At 47.5% G+C, this 15,611-nt stretch overlaps 1 long non-coding RNA gene across 1 annotated transcript; it reads right to left on the bottom strand.

The window, feature by feature from the left end:
- Nucleotides 1-1,760: 1,760 nt before the first annotated feature.
- Nucleotides 1,761-15,573, bottom strand: LOC128404046 (uncharacterized). Its single transcript, XR_008328049.1, has 2 exons — nucleotides 15,498-15,573; nucleotides 1,761-2,017 (listed from the first exon to the last, which is right to left on the bottom strand). It is a non-coding gene; the product is annotated as an uncharacterized LOC128404046 (long non-coding RNA).
- Nucleotides 15,574-15,611: the final 38 nt, after the last annotated feature.

Below are 15,611 nucleotides of genomic sequence, written 5' to 3' on the forward strand. Positions count from 1 at the left end.
GTTCTAAGACACTATAATTCCACAATTGTTTAAAACTATACCCTGTTCTTCTACCAATAAGTATCCATAGTGGATTGCAAAATAGAAGTGGGGACCACCGATAATGAAAGGAAAGCATTTTATGAACAGCAGAATGAAATGAAACAAACCCACCAGGAATTAAAATAACGGAAAACAGTAGCAGAGCCTCTCTCTTCCTGGGACACTTAAGTAACTGATACTCAGTGGCATACTGGCTCCCACAGTGGGGGGCAGAACAGAGCCATTGCAGCTGGAAGAGTCAGATTGGCAATAGTTGAGATTCCGAAAAAGGAATCTCAAATGTCGTATCTTCTTTGATCCTATGGAGTTTGGGGGCTGGCGAAGGGTTCAAACAGCAGGCTTCCAGCGGAGTCTTCCCACTCGCCTCTCTCAGCTCCATTGCAAAGTGAGCAGGACAGGATGCTATTCAAACTTGGGAACACTCCTCCCATCCCTGAGCTGCCACTCAAAAGCTTTCCAGCCCTGGATGCTGGTTGTGTGCTGTTGCTGTGGCAACGCGAGGCAGGCTGCAAGGGGGGGCGGTGGAGAGGGAGAGGGAAAGAGCAGAGGCAGTGACGCCAGAGCTTCGGTTGCCTTGTGGTGCTTATTTTCCTTTTCAAGATTTTCAGCCCTTTTCCCTATTTTGGCAGCGAAAGGCAGAATGCAGCTGCGTCAGCTCCTCTCCCCCTCCCAGCACGCAAGCTCTCCACCAGATTTAAAGGCGCAGAGCCCAGCAGCCAGCGACCTTCTGATCCAGGCCCCAGGACTGGACACACACACACACACACACACACACACACACACACACACACACAGGCTTCTCTTTCAAATGCCTCTCAACCCACCTGGCTGCCCATCATTTCTCTCTAGGGTGCTCTCTGAAAGTGGTCCTCTCTCCATGCACTTGGCCCATCATCTGATGACTGCAGCATCAAGTGATGAATGGGCACGTTGTTTTATGTATGGATGAGGCACCAACTGATCCAGGCAACGACGTCAAATATAACATTTCTCTGTGGAGTCAGACGGTGGTCCACACACTCAAGAGCCAGTCATCAAAGGTTGACTAACAGAATGGTCAACTTGGGATCTTAACAGGAGAGAGGGAGAGAGGGAGAGTCGCATACAGAGAGAAGCTTTTGTGTTTGAGTTGATGGGGAGGTGGGCAAATATTTTGTGTGTGTGCATGATGCACACTGGGTGAGACAGAGGTACAGATTTCTGGGAGAGGGGCCACATTTCAACTGCTTTGGATGCAAAGAGTCTTGGATTCTGCCCATGCCACCTCCAGTTATGACGGATCAGGGCAGCAGATCAGGGGTGCCAACTTGAATTAAATATGGGAAGGGGGGAGGGCAGGTAAGCCCCACCCTGCATAATCAATTAACAAAAAGCTGACATGCAGGCACACACCCCTGGGCCAGTTGTAAGTGCGAAGGCAGGCAGGGGCTGTCGGTGGTTGCCCCATTCACCCCAATGAATTGTACTCCACTGGGTAAAACAGAATGTTTATCTCACTCATACGGGGTTGTAGGGCCAAATTTGGCTTGGTGGAGACACATGGTGTTCAGGCTTTGCTGAATTTTTAATTTTGTCTTTTTGTCTCTCTTATCACCTTCCCCTTTTATTGCCTAACCCCCCTCCTGTGTTCCTCTTCCCTTTTGATTCCCATCCATCTCTTACTTGCTTCTCCTATGCCATAAGTTGAGGGCATGAAATGGGCAGTAGAGATCTTCTAATATACTAGACATTTGATTTATTTTTAACAATATTTTTGTTTTAGTTGGCCATTCTCAGAATTGATAGAAAACAATGTCACATTTCTTTGCAGAATGAAACCATTAACCACGTCTTCGAGGAGAGAGAGAAAAAGATATTGGCTCTCTCAGAGGCTTAATAAGGGCAGCAGGCCAGGTAGAAAGGGTTTGTTGCAGCTTCTTATCAGTCCTTGCTTGCAGTCTTTCACAGTAAAGCTCCAGCCAGCCAATTAGGGATGCTGGGAAAGAGAAAATCGAAGAGGTGGCACTGGACAGCAGGCAGCAAGTCTTTTGCACAGCGCCTTCTGAACAGGAGCAGTCTATCTGAGCAGTGAGATCTTGGAACCATTCAAAGAGGTCAGAAACTGTTCTAAATTTGTTCCAGTGCCGTTGGATAGCTGCAGTTTAAGGAACCTTCCCCTGATGTGGAAGCAACAATTCTTGTTGGTTTTGCAGTGGTATAAGCCCCAGAACTCAGAATAGAGATATACTCACTTTGCATTGAAACCAGGCTGGAGCAGTCTGTAGTGCAGGGTTGCAGAACCCTTTTAGGACCTGAGGGACACATACCCTTCTTGGCAACCTTCTGGGGGCTGGCTGGGGGCCAATGGTGGGGTCAGATGCAGAAGTAGGAGGAGCAATAGGTGTGAATTTTATCTTTGTGCAGTAGGCTACTTTCACTCACATACCTGTCTCTATCCTCCATCCAGGCAGCTAAGAGGCATAATTATTGCATGGCATAATTATTACATTTTATGTAAGCCAAGTAGAAGTACTGACGATTAAGTAGTATACAAATTGTGTAAAATAAATAAAAATAAAACGATTGGAGTTCAAGGACACATTCCAATCAGGCAAAAATACTTGGTGTGCAAAGCAGGGGCATTGAGTGTGAGATAGCATAAAGCAGTATATCCGTCCTGAGATTTTAAATTTAAAAAAGAAGACTACAAGGGAATAATCATTTTGACCACCTGCTCTGCATAACAGCTGTGTTATGGCTTCCCTGTTAGTGGAAGACTTGCACAATGAGGAGAAGACTGAGCTGAAAGCTGAGCTTTATTTCCAAAAGGCTAGATTTTAAATATCTGAAATTATTATTATTATTATTATTATTATTATTATTATTATTATTACCACTGTTGTTGTTGTTGTTGGCAATGCTGGGATCCATTTATTTATTTTATCTTAACAGGTTCATTCTGAATGGACTCATTCTGCTGAATACATAGACTTAATGATTTAATAGTTTATCTTCTTATTTGTTTTTCATCCTAAGACTGTGAGCATGCTGTACCGTAAAAGCACATTTCTGCCCACAAATAATTCTGGGTACTGTAGTTTGTGAGGGGTAAACTACAGTGCCCAGAATTCTTTGAGGGAAATAATGTGCTTCGAATGTGTTTTAAAGGGGTAGGGGGTACATTGCCTAAATCCAGAGGCTTTAGATATCATTTACAAAGGAGGGGGGAAAGGCAGGATATAAGTCTCTTGAATAACATTCATTCAGGTTTCAAGCCCAAACTCAAACTTCAGTGGAGGCTATTCATACATTCAGCTGCCAGTTGAGTAATCAAAGCTACAGAGTAACAAACTACCTTGGAAGATGGAGAACTCTCCTTCATAGGAGAGCTCTATAAGTAAGATAAGATGTATGTGGTAACCAACCTAAATAAAGAATTGTGGTGGTACTGAAAAAATGGCACCCACTTAATGACCACCATTTCTACTGTTAGAGGCAAGAAGTGTGACCTGCAACGAAACATTGCAGTGGGGTGTGCCAGTCATTCCCTTTCCCAAGATACTCCATTGCATATCCTCTCTTCTTGCTGGTTTTACATTTTCCTCTCTCTTAGAAGTCAGTTACGGTAGTTGAGCATGCTCAGCTGTTTAGGTTCGCCTTCCCTTTTGGATGAGAAAAAAACCTAAAGTCCACAGGCTATAGGACATGTCAAAAGACAATGCTCTGTTCTGGGCTGTGGCCACCTTCCCTCCAACTTCTGTGCTCCCAAGAAGGGAGCCTGGTTTATCTCAGTACCCACAGGGTCTGTAGGGAAGGAGGCCGTCTGTCTGATATTTGGACCCGAAGTCGTTTAGGCCTTCAAACACTAGCACAAGCACCTTACGTAAGTTAAACCTGCCAGCAAACTGGCAACCCATCTGAACAGTGATGTGACAGGTAACAGCTGCAACATGCGACGTTCCCCCCTGAGTTGGAAGATGCAGCACCTGTTGGATTTCTGCCTGTCCCGTGCTGATGTTGAAAGCTACCACAGCCCAGCGGGGGGGGGGGGGGAGTCAGTCTCTGTGCAAAATTCTACATCAGTTGAGAGGAGCCGTGTATTTTCAGCACCGGTGGGCACAAATTTTCCCCTCACAGGGAACATACACAGGCCTTGTTGACAGGAACGCTGTGACCCCTAAACTCTTTCTGGAGGGGGGGCCTTGAACCCCCCTCTCCAGGTTTGCTTCCCCCACCCCATCAGATACACATACTTCTTTCTATAAAAAGCTGCTTCTCCCTCCCTCCCTCCCTCTCTTATGAATCTCCTTGTCCTTTTTGGTGAAGCCGTGGGTGGGTCACCATGGCAACGGCTGAGATATTTTCGATGAAGACGGGGGATCAAGCTCCAATACGCTCCTCACACTCTTTCTGGCCCCCACCTTGCAAAAGGAGATGGGGGGGGGGAGGGAAGGCAATGAAGTGGGTAGGTGGGATGAAATATAAATAGATTTCAGAACCACAGCAAAGTACAAGGGGGCAAGGCAGGGGGTCTACACAAAATGGGAACATTTTTGGGCCTTTTCCTGTGGACCATAGGGTAGGTGGGTTATTCCTGTATTTCATCTGACTCAGCTTGTAAATGCATTTTGATGGTAGGCCGGATTGTGATGATCAGATCTGCATCTGGGGAAACCCAGCCAGATTATTATTATTATTATTATCTTTCATGTGCGAAAGCTCGGCATTGGATCATGGGGAAGAACATGTGCAGAGTGCCATGCCACCCCCGCCGGTGTCTTCTGAGCAACACTGCCTGGTTTCTACATAGCTGGTATTAGGGAAACAACAACACCACCTTGCAGGGATTTGAGCCCAAATCATATTGGAAATTAGGCAGTTATGGGGCAGGAGCTAATAGGAGAACTGTCCTGATTTCCGGAAGAGGGTTGGATTGGATAGCCTTACAGTTTCTCCCAATATCAGACACAGATTTCATATGTGGGTCACCAGGCCAGCAATAGTGAGGGGCAAAGACAGTTCGGCAAAAGGACCCCCATGACGATAGCCATTTTCACATCCGGACATACGAGTGACCCAAATATAGGCCCAGATAATTGGTTTCTCTCTCCTCCTCTGCTTCTCTCTCCAAATGCCTCTGTTGTATGCAATCTCCCTGTTGAAAACATGATTGAAAAACACATATTTTTTTCTAGATGGCGTCCATCCCTCCACTTTACATTATTATTTTTTTGTCCTGGCTAGGTGGAAGAATATAAATAGCTTGTTCTCCTGAGTTATTAAAAGCAGATTAAAGGCCGTACCAGTGAGGGGGCTATTTTATGTAACAAGGTGTCAACCCCTGGAATGTTCCTCTTCCTCCTCTATTCCTCTTTGCCCATCACCGAATTTATTATTTCCTTTTCTCCCTGCCCCGCAGCCCGTTTCCTAGACTAAATTAATACACATTGCAGCAGCCAATTCCCTCAGTGCTGGCACAGCGGCGATGATGCTTTGCCAGAATGGATCAGAAGGGCTTTTGCCTCTTCGGTAATAATAATGAAATTAAAATAGGCAGTGAGGAGCACTGTAAAACACATTGCTCCAACAACAGCGAACAATTCAGCAACTGGGATACAGGATATAGGATGGAAGCCATGCCTCTTGCCCCCCCCTTCCCCTGTGCTACTCCCCAAACAAAGAGGAAATATATCTCAACAAACAAATAAACTGAGAGAACACTTTGCTCAGGTGTCTCTCAAACCCTGAAGCAGCTGTGTAAAATTCAAGATGCGGCAGGATCTGTGCCCCCTTTGCTTCCAATCACTGCACAGCAAGGAGGCTGATAACTTGGACACAGAGATATTTTCAGTGTCGGGTTCCCCCATTGCTAAGGGCTTGTCCAGGGTAAAAGATCAGCGTGATGTGCTCAATCTTGAGTGGTGCCTCCTTCCTAGCAGCAGGGAAAGGGGGACCCAGGTCTTTGAATCTGGTCCTGGGGGCTTTTGCTAGGCCACACCGCTCACTGGCCCCATGCTGCACCCCAAATGTTTGTGCCTGGCTGGCCAGGATGTTCTGAGAACACCTCTTGCTTGTGGGGATGGAGAACAGGGAGGGGCGTGTGAGTGGTGTAGAGAAGCCTACTTTTATAAAGGTAATATTAGCATTCCTGGCTCTGCCCGCCACTGCCATGTAGGCTTCATAAAGTTGCCCAGTCTGGAAAAAGTTCCCTACTCCTGTGCAAAAATCTTCTCCAGTGTTGGACACAGCAGAATGACCACAGTGTAAACGTGGTGTGTGGTGCCAGTTCCATCTTGTTCAGGGCCCTGGAATGAGATGCTTGCCTCTTCTACCTCCTCTCTGCTGTTGCTGCCTGTTCTCTGTCCCATTTCTCTGGGGCCCAATCCACCCCACTTCCCAGGGAGAGAGGAGGGGGGATGGACAGGGGATGCAGGGGTTACTCCTCCTTAGTTCCCTCACTGTTTGCTGACTTGAGAGGGCCAAGTTCCAGGGCAAAGGGCCCACTATTCGGATATGGGCGCTAACAGACGCCCGGTGTTGTCAACCCTTGGTGCCAGCCTTGCCAATGCTACCCTCGCTCTCTCCAGACTCCTCCAGACAGGCTGCCAGAAAAAAGCTCAGTAACTTTGTCCGGATTTTCACTTTGGGGAATACGGCAACCCTAGCTTCTTCATCCTGGTTTCTTTTTCACAGAGGTTAGACGATGCCTGTTCTTTAGTGAGCATTCGTCCTGATTTGTTGACGGGGCACTTATGCAACAATGAGCAGCCGTCTGGCATTTGCTTGCATGGTGGTTACACATCTTCCTCTTAACCTTTTACCCATCCACATTTTGCAGTGCATTTCCCTATCACTTTCCTAACTGTAAAAAGTCTGAGTAGTAGTAGTAGTAGTAATTGTTGATGTTGTTTAAAGTAAATTTATTAGGGAGAGAAACAGAGTGCATTAAAGGTAAAGGGACCCCTGACCGTTAGGTCCAGTCATGGACGACTCTGGGGTTGCGGCACTCATCTTTCTTTACTGGCCGAGGGAGGCGGCGTGCAGTTTCTGGGTCATGTGGCCAGCATGACTAAGCCGCTTCTGGCGAACCAGAACAGCACACGGAAATGCTATTTACCTTCCTGCTGGAATGGTACCTATTTATCTACTTGCACTTTGATGTGCTTTCGAACTGCTAGGTTGGTAGGAGCAGGGACTGAGCAATGGGAGCTCACCCCGTCATGGGGATTTGAACTGCCAACCTTCTGATCAGCAAGCCCTAGGCTCTGTGGTTTAGAGAAACAGAGTGTACTAATCCACTTTAAATTTACGGTGTGCACTTGATTCCTGCAAAATGTTGACAGTCTGGAGGCAACCCCCTCCCCCAAGATATTGTCCTATTCAAGTTTAACATGCCTGCAGGATTTACATACACACACACACACACACACACACACACACACACACACCTTGAATTCTGTACATATTCAAGCCAGCAAAACCATTCAAGGAGGGTGCAAAGTAAGGGGTGTTGAGGGGTGCAGCCTGGGGAGGGAACATGTGGCTGAGCAGATGTAGCCTGTGCAAAGTTTTGAGAGAGATCTAGAGGGCTGCATTTGGCCCTCGGGCTTGGGGGGAGGGTTCACCAAATGTTGACACCAAATTCACACTCATGATATGTATTCACTCAATCTCTTTTCTTTATCAAAATTCCCTGGGACTGTTGTTTTTTCTTTCAATTTGGTGCTTCTCACCACACATGCAGGGAGTGATTCCACCCGGCTCCCACCCCGTGGTGATGGGTGGATGTAGATCTGTTGCTGCAAAGGCCCTTGTTGCACTCAAACACCTTCACACTGTGCCTATCCTTTTGGGGGCTCAAGGTTTGCACGGACCTAGAGGCAGCCCTATAGCGGCTGCGTGTCAAAATGGGTGTGGCCAAAGAAAAAAAAATGAAAAAGTATCTCTTTTCTGTACTATACTCAGTTGTATTATTAACCCTTTTAATGATTCATCAAGAAACTGCATTATTAATTCCTCACTTTGTAACTGGTGTAATTCACTAAGCAGCAATAAGAACACATTTGCACAACCCTTTCCTGCATAACTAAGTTCAATTCCCTTCCATGCTTATAAATCAATTTCTATCCCCCATTTCCCCTCATAATTAATTTCATTGCCTTCCCACTTTTTCCTCTTACCATCCCCTTTCTGTTAATTAATATCGCCTTCCATTCCCACACATAAGGAAGGCACACAACACACACACACTCAGCAGAGAGATTTCTTTTCTTATTCCCCATTGCGCTACAGTAGGAGGCAATTCATTTGCTGTTACTATTAAAGAAGCCCGGGTGCTCTCCAGTAATTTGTCAGCGAAATATTCAGCTGCTGCTTTGGGCGCAAGGATGCACGGTTCGAACTCTTGGCCTGGGAATCTCTCCTCCTCCTCCTCCTCCTGCCTCCTTTCCCAATGTTTGCTTTTGAATTTATTTTAAGTTTTGAACACTCTCCTTGGCTATGCAAGGAGGGGAGCGCCACCACATGTTGTTTTTTAACCCCGTTAAGTAATAGCTAAGGAGAATGCATGGCTATGTCTCTAGCCTTGAATTTACATAGAATCATAGAATTGTACAGTTGTACAGACCCCCCTAGTCCAACCCCCTGCAATGCAGAAATCGCAGCGAAACAATCCCTGACAGGTGGTCCTTCATCTTCATCTTAAAAACCTCCATTGAAGGATCTGGCAGAGGATTAGATAATATGACCCTATGGGCCTCCTCTGTCACCGCCTGTGCAATGACTAGCACCAGAATGTGGCGTACCAACAATGGCTCAGTCGCCACCACTGGAGAAAGGAAAGGCCTCTTCTCCTGGCCTCCTAGCAGACTCACTCTGCCCCTCTCCCCGGGAGAGGAGAACCCCCATGGATTAGACCATTCCAGTGGGAGCAGGGCACAAACATTGGCAGGGAAATTATGAGTGGAAACTGCAGTCTTTAGTTCATTGCTGAAGCAGCTGCTTTCAGTGCAGACGGTCCTCATCTCCTATTTTTAAAAATGGTCAGGGAATGGTTGGTGGGGAAGACTTTCTCTTCCCAAGAACCTGGAGAGCAGCTGCCAGTCAGAGTAGAAAATAACAAACTGGATCAGACCTTCATCCAGGACGTTGAGGACTAGAAACTTACTTCTTTTTTTGCTTAGGGCAAAGACCATAGCACAGCATACACACAGAGGGGCCCAGGATTGATCCCTGGCATTTCCAGGTAGTGTTGGGAGTGCCTGCTGTCTGAAATCCCCCAGGTCCACTGCCAGCCAGTGTTGGCAATACTAAGCTAGATGGACCAATAGCAAGACTTGGCATAAGGCAGCACTTTGGGGTTGCATTACAATCCTATGCACGTGGGGGGGCAGTGTCCAGAGCTGGTACAGCATCCCTGGCACTCCTGCAGCCAACAGCCTGCACAACTGGGACAACTGCACAACCGACAATGGGAAACACTGGCTTGTGAGTGCTCCAGTTGGAGAACAGCCTTTACCAAAGGTGTCATGGGCTTTCAAGACGCTGGAAATCAGGACAAAGGGAGAAACGTGCTAAGAGGAAGGCACGCTTGGCAAACCCTCACCATGATCAACTCCTGCCCGGAAACCAATGTCCCCACTGTGGAAGGATGTGTGGATCCAGAATTGGCCTCCACAGTCACTTGCGGACTCACTGTTAAAACCGTGTTCATGGAAGACAATCTTACTCGGCTGTGAGAGATCGCCAAAGAAAGAAAAGACATCTGTCCAGCCTGTCAAAGCATGATTTGGCCCTATAGCTCAGTTGGTTAGAGCATGGTGCAGATAACACCAAGGTTGCAGGTGCAATCCCCTATGGGGCAGCTTAACATTCCTGCATGGCAAAGGGGTTGGACTAGATGATCCTCAGTGTCCCTTCTGACTCTATGATTCTATGATGTGCAGGCTGCCTTTTACATACATGCTCAGCACCTCTCCCCCCCCCCGCCCCCTGCTTTATAGGTGGCAGGGTATCTGAATGCATCTGTGCCATTTCTGTTACAAACAGCTCTCTGAGCCAAAAGATATTTATATCATCCCTTATTGGGGTAAAAGTACAGGTTGGATGCCTCCGCCCCCGCTTTTGCTCTCTCTCTCTCCTTCCTCCCTCTCCCCCCACTGCAGTCTTCGCAATGATGAGCGACGCTGTTGGCCGCCCCCACACGCTGCAGCAGAGGGACTGTGCATTACAGGCTCTGAATTGCAAAGCAAAGGAGCGCCAGCGTGTGTGCGCACTCCAGGCTGGCTATATTTAGCCGCTGGGTTGCTGTTTTTAGCTTCTTGATTCAGAACTCAAATTAGCAGCAAAGAGGTGAAGGGTGGGAGGGGCGAGGCCCAGGAAGGTTCTTAAGAGACCTGAGCAGGGGTGCTCGGGAGGTATGTGGGGTGGGGGGGAAAGAATGAGGAGGGGAGGCTTTGGCAAGCAATGGGGTGGTGAATGGCTCTGCAGTCATCGGCAAGACCGGGGCCCCCCCCGCCTCAAATCCTCACCATAACCCCTCTCCCCTTTCCCTCCCCAACCCCACAGAGTGGATGCTAGCAGGGCAGTGAGTCACTGTCACAATGCTATGTGATTCACTTAGATTTAGGCTAAGCTGTTAGCAAATCGGACTGCTTGTCTGCCACCCTTTTAGGAAGACTCTCCTCCGCCTTGCTAGGACTTCCCCCTTTTCTTTCCCCCTCCGACGCCGCGCACACCCCCCCACCCGGAACTGGGGTTAGGGACAAAGCAAAACAGCCCTGCCACCGGGCATAATTTCACCCAGCATTTGTGCTCAAGGCGAGTCCTGGTTATATATGAGCGCACCCCCCCCAAAAAAAGTGTTTGGGGCTTTGTAGCATAAAAACATAGGAAGTGGCCTAATATAAAGTCGGAGCTAGTGGTGGGTGGAGCCCATTAGGACTGGTTGGGAGGAAGGGAGCCCGTCAGTAGGTGGCGCTAGAGCCAATGAGAGGCAAAGGCTTTGTCCCTATCCTCCTTGCTGATTTCCGAATAGGGGAAATTGAGATCCAGGAGGAGGAAGCTGGCGGGCAGGCAGGGCCATTCCGTGGGCTGGTTGCAAGTAAGAAGGGAAGCCAGGGTGGGAGTGGGCAGCTGTCTGGGTTGCTGGAGCATTTGCCCCCAGGCAGCAGACCCTTGGGTCTATCTCACTCAGTATTCTCTACTTGTAGAATCATAGAACTGTAGGACCGGAAGGGCCATCTAATCCAACCTTCTGCAGTGCAGGAATCTCAGCCAAAGCATCCATGACAAATGGCCATCCAACGTCTGCTTAAAAACCACCAATGAAGGAGAGTCCGCCGGCTTCCGAGGGAGTCCGTTCCCACTGTCAAACATCTCTTACCACAATGTTATTCCTAAGGTTCCAGGCATGGCCAAACTTGGCCCTCCAGATGTTTTGGGACTACAACTCCCATCATCCCTAGCTAACAGGACCAGTGGTCAGGGATGATGGGAATTGTAATTCCAAAACACCTGGAAGGCCAAGTTTGGCCATGCCTTTAGGCAGAATTTCTTTTCTTGCGATTTGGATCCGTTGCTTCATGTCCTTCTCTCTGGAGCAGCGGAAAAGAAGATGGGCAGCCTCTCCCAAGACTTTCAGGCCAAGTCTTTGTTTCCCAGTCCTCCCTGGAGATAGGAGGGGTTGAACCCGGGACCTTTTGCACGCAGCGAGGGAGCTCTTCCTTGCCTGACCCAGTTCGTATGTGCAGCCCAGGGCAGGGCTTCTGGGTCAAAGGCTTGGAGAGGCTTGAGCCACAGCACCCAAGTCCCTGGCATCTCCCTGCAAGTCTTTGAAAGACTCCTGCTTGACAGCCGCTGCCAGTCAGTGCAGTCAATACTGGACACTCACTGGAGAAAGTCAGGGGAAAAAGATGAAAGAAGTGGCAGGGTGACATAAATGGCGTCCTGTGGAAAGTGAGTGAATAAGTAATACCCATTCTGCCTTAAATGTATAGAGAGAATTCCTCCTAAGTGTGATGTACCGTGCAGCAAAGACCCCCAACTTCTCTGATGGGGTTTGAATTGGTGGTAAGTAGCCAGGAAAGAGATTTTGGAGTCATTGTGGACTAGACATACTGAACATTGACCCAGAGTGCACGGATTTGATAGGAATAGGATAAAATATACACCTGCCAGTATTGCAATGGCATTATAGAAATATATGGTATGATTCTATTTAGGACAGATTGGAGGGGAATAAAAATTAAAAGTATTTGTGGGGATCATTCTTGGAAGTCTCAAGGTGCAAGTTAAATCTCAGGGCCATCAGCTGCTGTGGTACACCTGCTAAGTCACTGGTTCCGTCTGAGCACATAAGTGTGTTAGCCGAGATCACCTGATAGGTGACAATTGCACCTATAACTTGCACCTACAGCTCAGTTACATTTTTTTAAAATGCAGGTAATTATTGCAAATATAACTTGCACATGCAGCTTAAGCAGATATATAGGTACAGAAATGACTTTTGCACCATGTGAAAAATCACTTAAAATGTGGAAATGATCAGATAGGGAAACATTGGGGGAAATGAATAAAGAGCTGTCTGGATGCAGCCAGAATGTGCACCATACATCTGTTCAAAGCACATCCCTCACCTCCCTGAATCCTGAGGACTGTCGTTTATCCCCCACAGAGCTACAATTCCCAGCACTCTTAACAAAGTACAGTTCTCATAATTGTTTTGTGGGGAATGTGCTTTAAATGTGTGCAGGCGCAGCCTTAGATTCCTCGTGGGTTAAGCACCCAGGAGGCTCAGTTGCTCCTACAGGAGTAGATGCCTTTCTATAGCAGACAGCCGCTGCTTCCTCTCATCTAGGGCTCTGACACCCTTGCCTGCATCCACAGACTCTCTCTGCTCTCCCAAGTCCTTCCCACTCAAGCTCAGGGCTGCGTCAGGAGGGGATCCCAGCCATAGAGCTGTGGAAAGGACCCATCTTGAGGAAACAGGATGCTAGCAGGAAAATCCCACAGTGAAAAGCTGGGGACTCCCAGGGCCTATTTATAACACTGTGTATCTAAAAGAAGGTTGAAAGAACACAGTGGATTCCTATCCTATATCCTTTCCTCCTTTCCATTTTTAAAAAGCTTTCCCCTTTCCTTGTTTTTCCCCTCTTCTTTCTCTCCTTTCTGTCTTTCTTTTTCATTCTTGACTTTCCCCCTTTGAATCCAGGGCTGCGGCGATGGAAGAAACAAGACCCTTTTGGTTTGTTAATGCTGTGAATCCCTCCATCGTAGGCTCAGGTTGTATATATGTGTAAATAAAACCATATATCATAAAGACACCACAGTCTCCACTATCCCTCATTCCAAAGTAAACACGAACCCTGGGTAAGCATCTGCAACCCCTGGAATTTCGCACCGCTTGGGGATTGGGGTGGCGTGTAACAATACTAATGGCAAACTCCTTCTCCAGGTGTGGGTCTCAAGCAGGCTTGGGAGAACACCAAAGTTTGCAGAAGGACAACCCCCTCTCCTTGAGATGGGGAACCCCCTTCTAAGGGGATGACTCAAAAGCCCAGTGAGAGGGCTGAGTCCTCTTACTGGGCACAGAATGGTGGTTGAGGGAGTGGGTAGAGGATGGGGAATTGGGAGAAGGGATGGAATGGAGTAACCTGGAGGAGGCATGGCTGGCTGAAACCCCAAACAATAGCACTTCAAGTGGCCACATTTTGTTGCTGGTCCCCATTGTTGTACCTGCTTAGACATTTGTCCACCTGACATTGCCCTATTGGTTTGGAAGCAAAATGAGGCCAACCCCAAAACAAGGCGGCTGTTTACTTTCTGGGTATATACATTAACAAATTAAAGGAAGAATGAAGAGCCCCCCACCCCCGACAGCCTAGTAAAGCCTAAGTGTGCTTCCTATTCATGATCCTCACAGGATATACTTTATTGGGCTTCTGCCCTAAAGCCACTGGTTATCATCCCACTTGTTGATACTTAGCCCTTAAGGCTCTTGGAGAGATCCAGGCTGCCATGGAGATGAAGTCAACTCATACAGCAGGAGAGGGGAACCTTAGGCCCAGAGGTGGGGGTGCTGAATGTGACCCTCCAGTCCTCTCTATCTGACCATCAGGGTTTTCCCTGGGTCACAGTCCTTCCCCAGGTCACATGTCTCACTGATCGAGCTCCACAGACCCTTTGTGAGTTTTGGCCTGGCTATAATGTGTTCTTAAATTTGCACTGATTCCTCTTGCCTGCCTGGATGGATGGATGCAGGGTCAAATGGAGCATGTGTGTGTGTGTGTGTTTGTGTGTAGAGAGAAGGTAGTCTACTGTGCCCTGGTAGAGTTCATGTTTGCTGCTCTGCCATATTTTGCCTCTCGTTCTTCCCATTGGCATATGGCCACGCAAAAGGAACTGGGCTGGAAAAGGTTCCCCAGGCCTGCCATACAGATTTCAAGGGATCCAGCATTTTTCCACCCAGGGCTGCTAACCCAAGCCAACAGCTCCGGTTTTGCAGCCAAAAAATGTCAAGCGAGCTGAGTTTCCTAAGTTATCCACAAGTCACCAAGGCTCTCTAAGGAACCCTGCCCTCCAGACAGCTCTGCACTTGAGAAGTAATGCCCCTTGTCACTCCTGGGAAATGATCTACTGGTAAGTGATCACTACTGTGATCGCTTATCCTGGGAAGGGAAGGAGCCAATGGGTCTTTGATCTTGCTGATACTTATGAAATTTCTTTCACGTCATTTCAGCCTCTGATTAAACATGCACCCTCCACCTCTACCCTTCCAGACTCACTATACATTGAACATGTAAAAATCCAACAGAGTTTGAAAGAACTTTTCAGGAGTTGTTGTCTCTGGTTAACTGGATTGCATAAACAGGCTGTCTGCATTGCAGAAAGCTATCATTGCATAACAGTGAAAATCCTGTTTCCTGGAGCCACCATGACTGAGCCTGTTTCAGTTGTGCTTTCCTCTCTCTTTTTTAAACAAAAAGCACTGAATCAAAGAAGATTTAAACAAAACACACAAACACAGGGACCCCTTCGAGACGCGGCCCCAATGGGTTTTCTTCCTGAAGCAGAGGGTCCAGCCCCAAGGAAGGACAGCTTGCAAGCACTATCCCTGAGCAGAACAGGTGAAAAAGCATCCAGGCTAGAAAGAGTTACTCTCCTCCCACCATATCAGCTTCTTTTCCTTATATGGAGTGAGAGATTATGCAAAAGAAAGGTACCTAATTTAGGTTACCTCTTGGGGTGGGGGAGGAAAAGAAAGAAAGAAAAAGAACCACCCCAAAATGGGAGACAGAGAGCTGTCACTTTTCAGTCCGTTGCTCAGGCAACCATGAAGCAAAAAAAAGGCACCACTCTCTTTTCTTTCTCGAAGTCTATTTTTGGCCTTCATATAAGAAGGTGTTATTTAAGACCTGACTTATTTATTTGTTGAGGAAGTTTTTTATAACAAAAAAAGAAAAGGAAAAGAAACTCACCCACTAGTGATTGCTGTATGGGAGAGAAGCCAGAATTCCTGGAGAGAAATCCTATATAAAGGTGTGCTTAGCACAAATTTCTTTACTAAAAAGAAAATGGGAAAGAAAACCAAA

The sequence above is a fragment of the Podarcis raffonei genome, chromosome 16 (assembly GCF_027172205.1).
Source record: "Podarcis raffonei isolate rPodRaf1 chromosome 16, rPodRaf1.pri, whole genome shotgun sequence".
Lineage (NCBI taxonomy): Eukaryota > Metazoa > Chordata > Lepidosauria > Squamata > Lacertidae > Podarcis > Podarcis raffonei.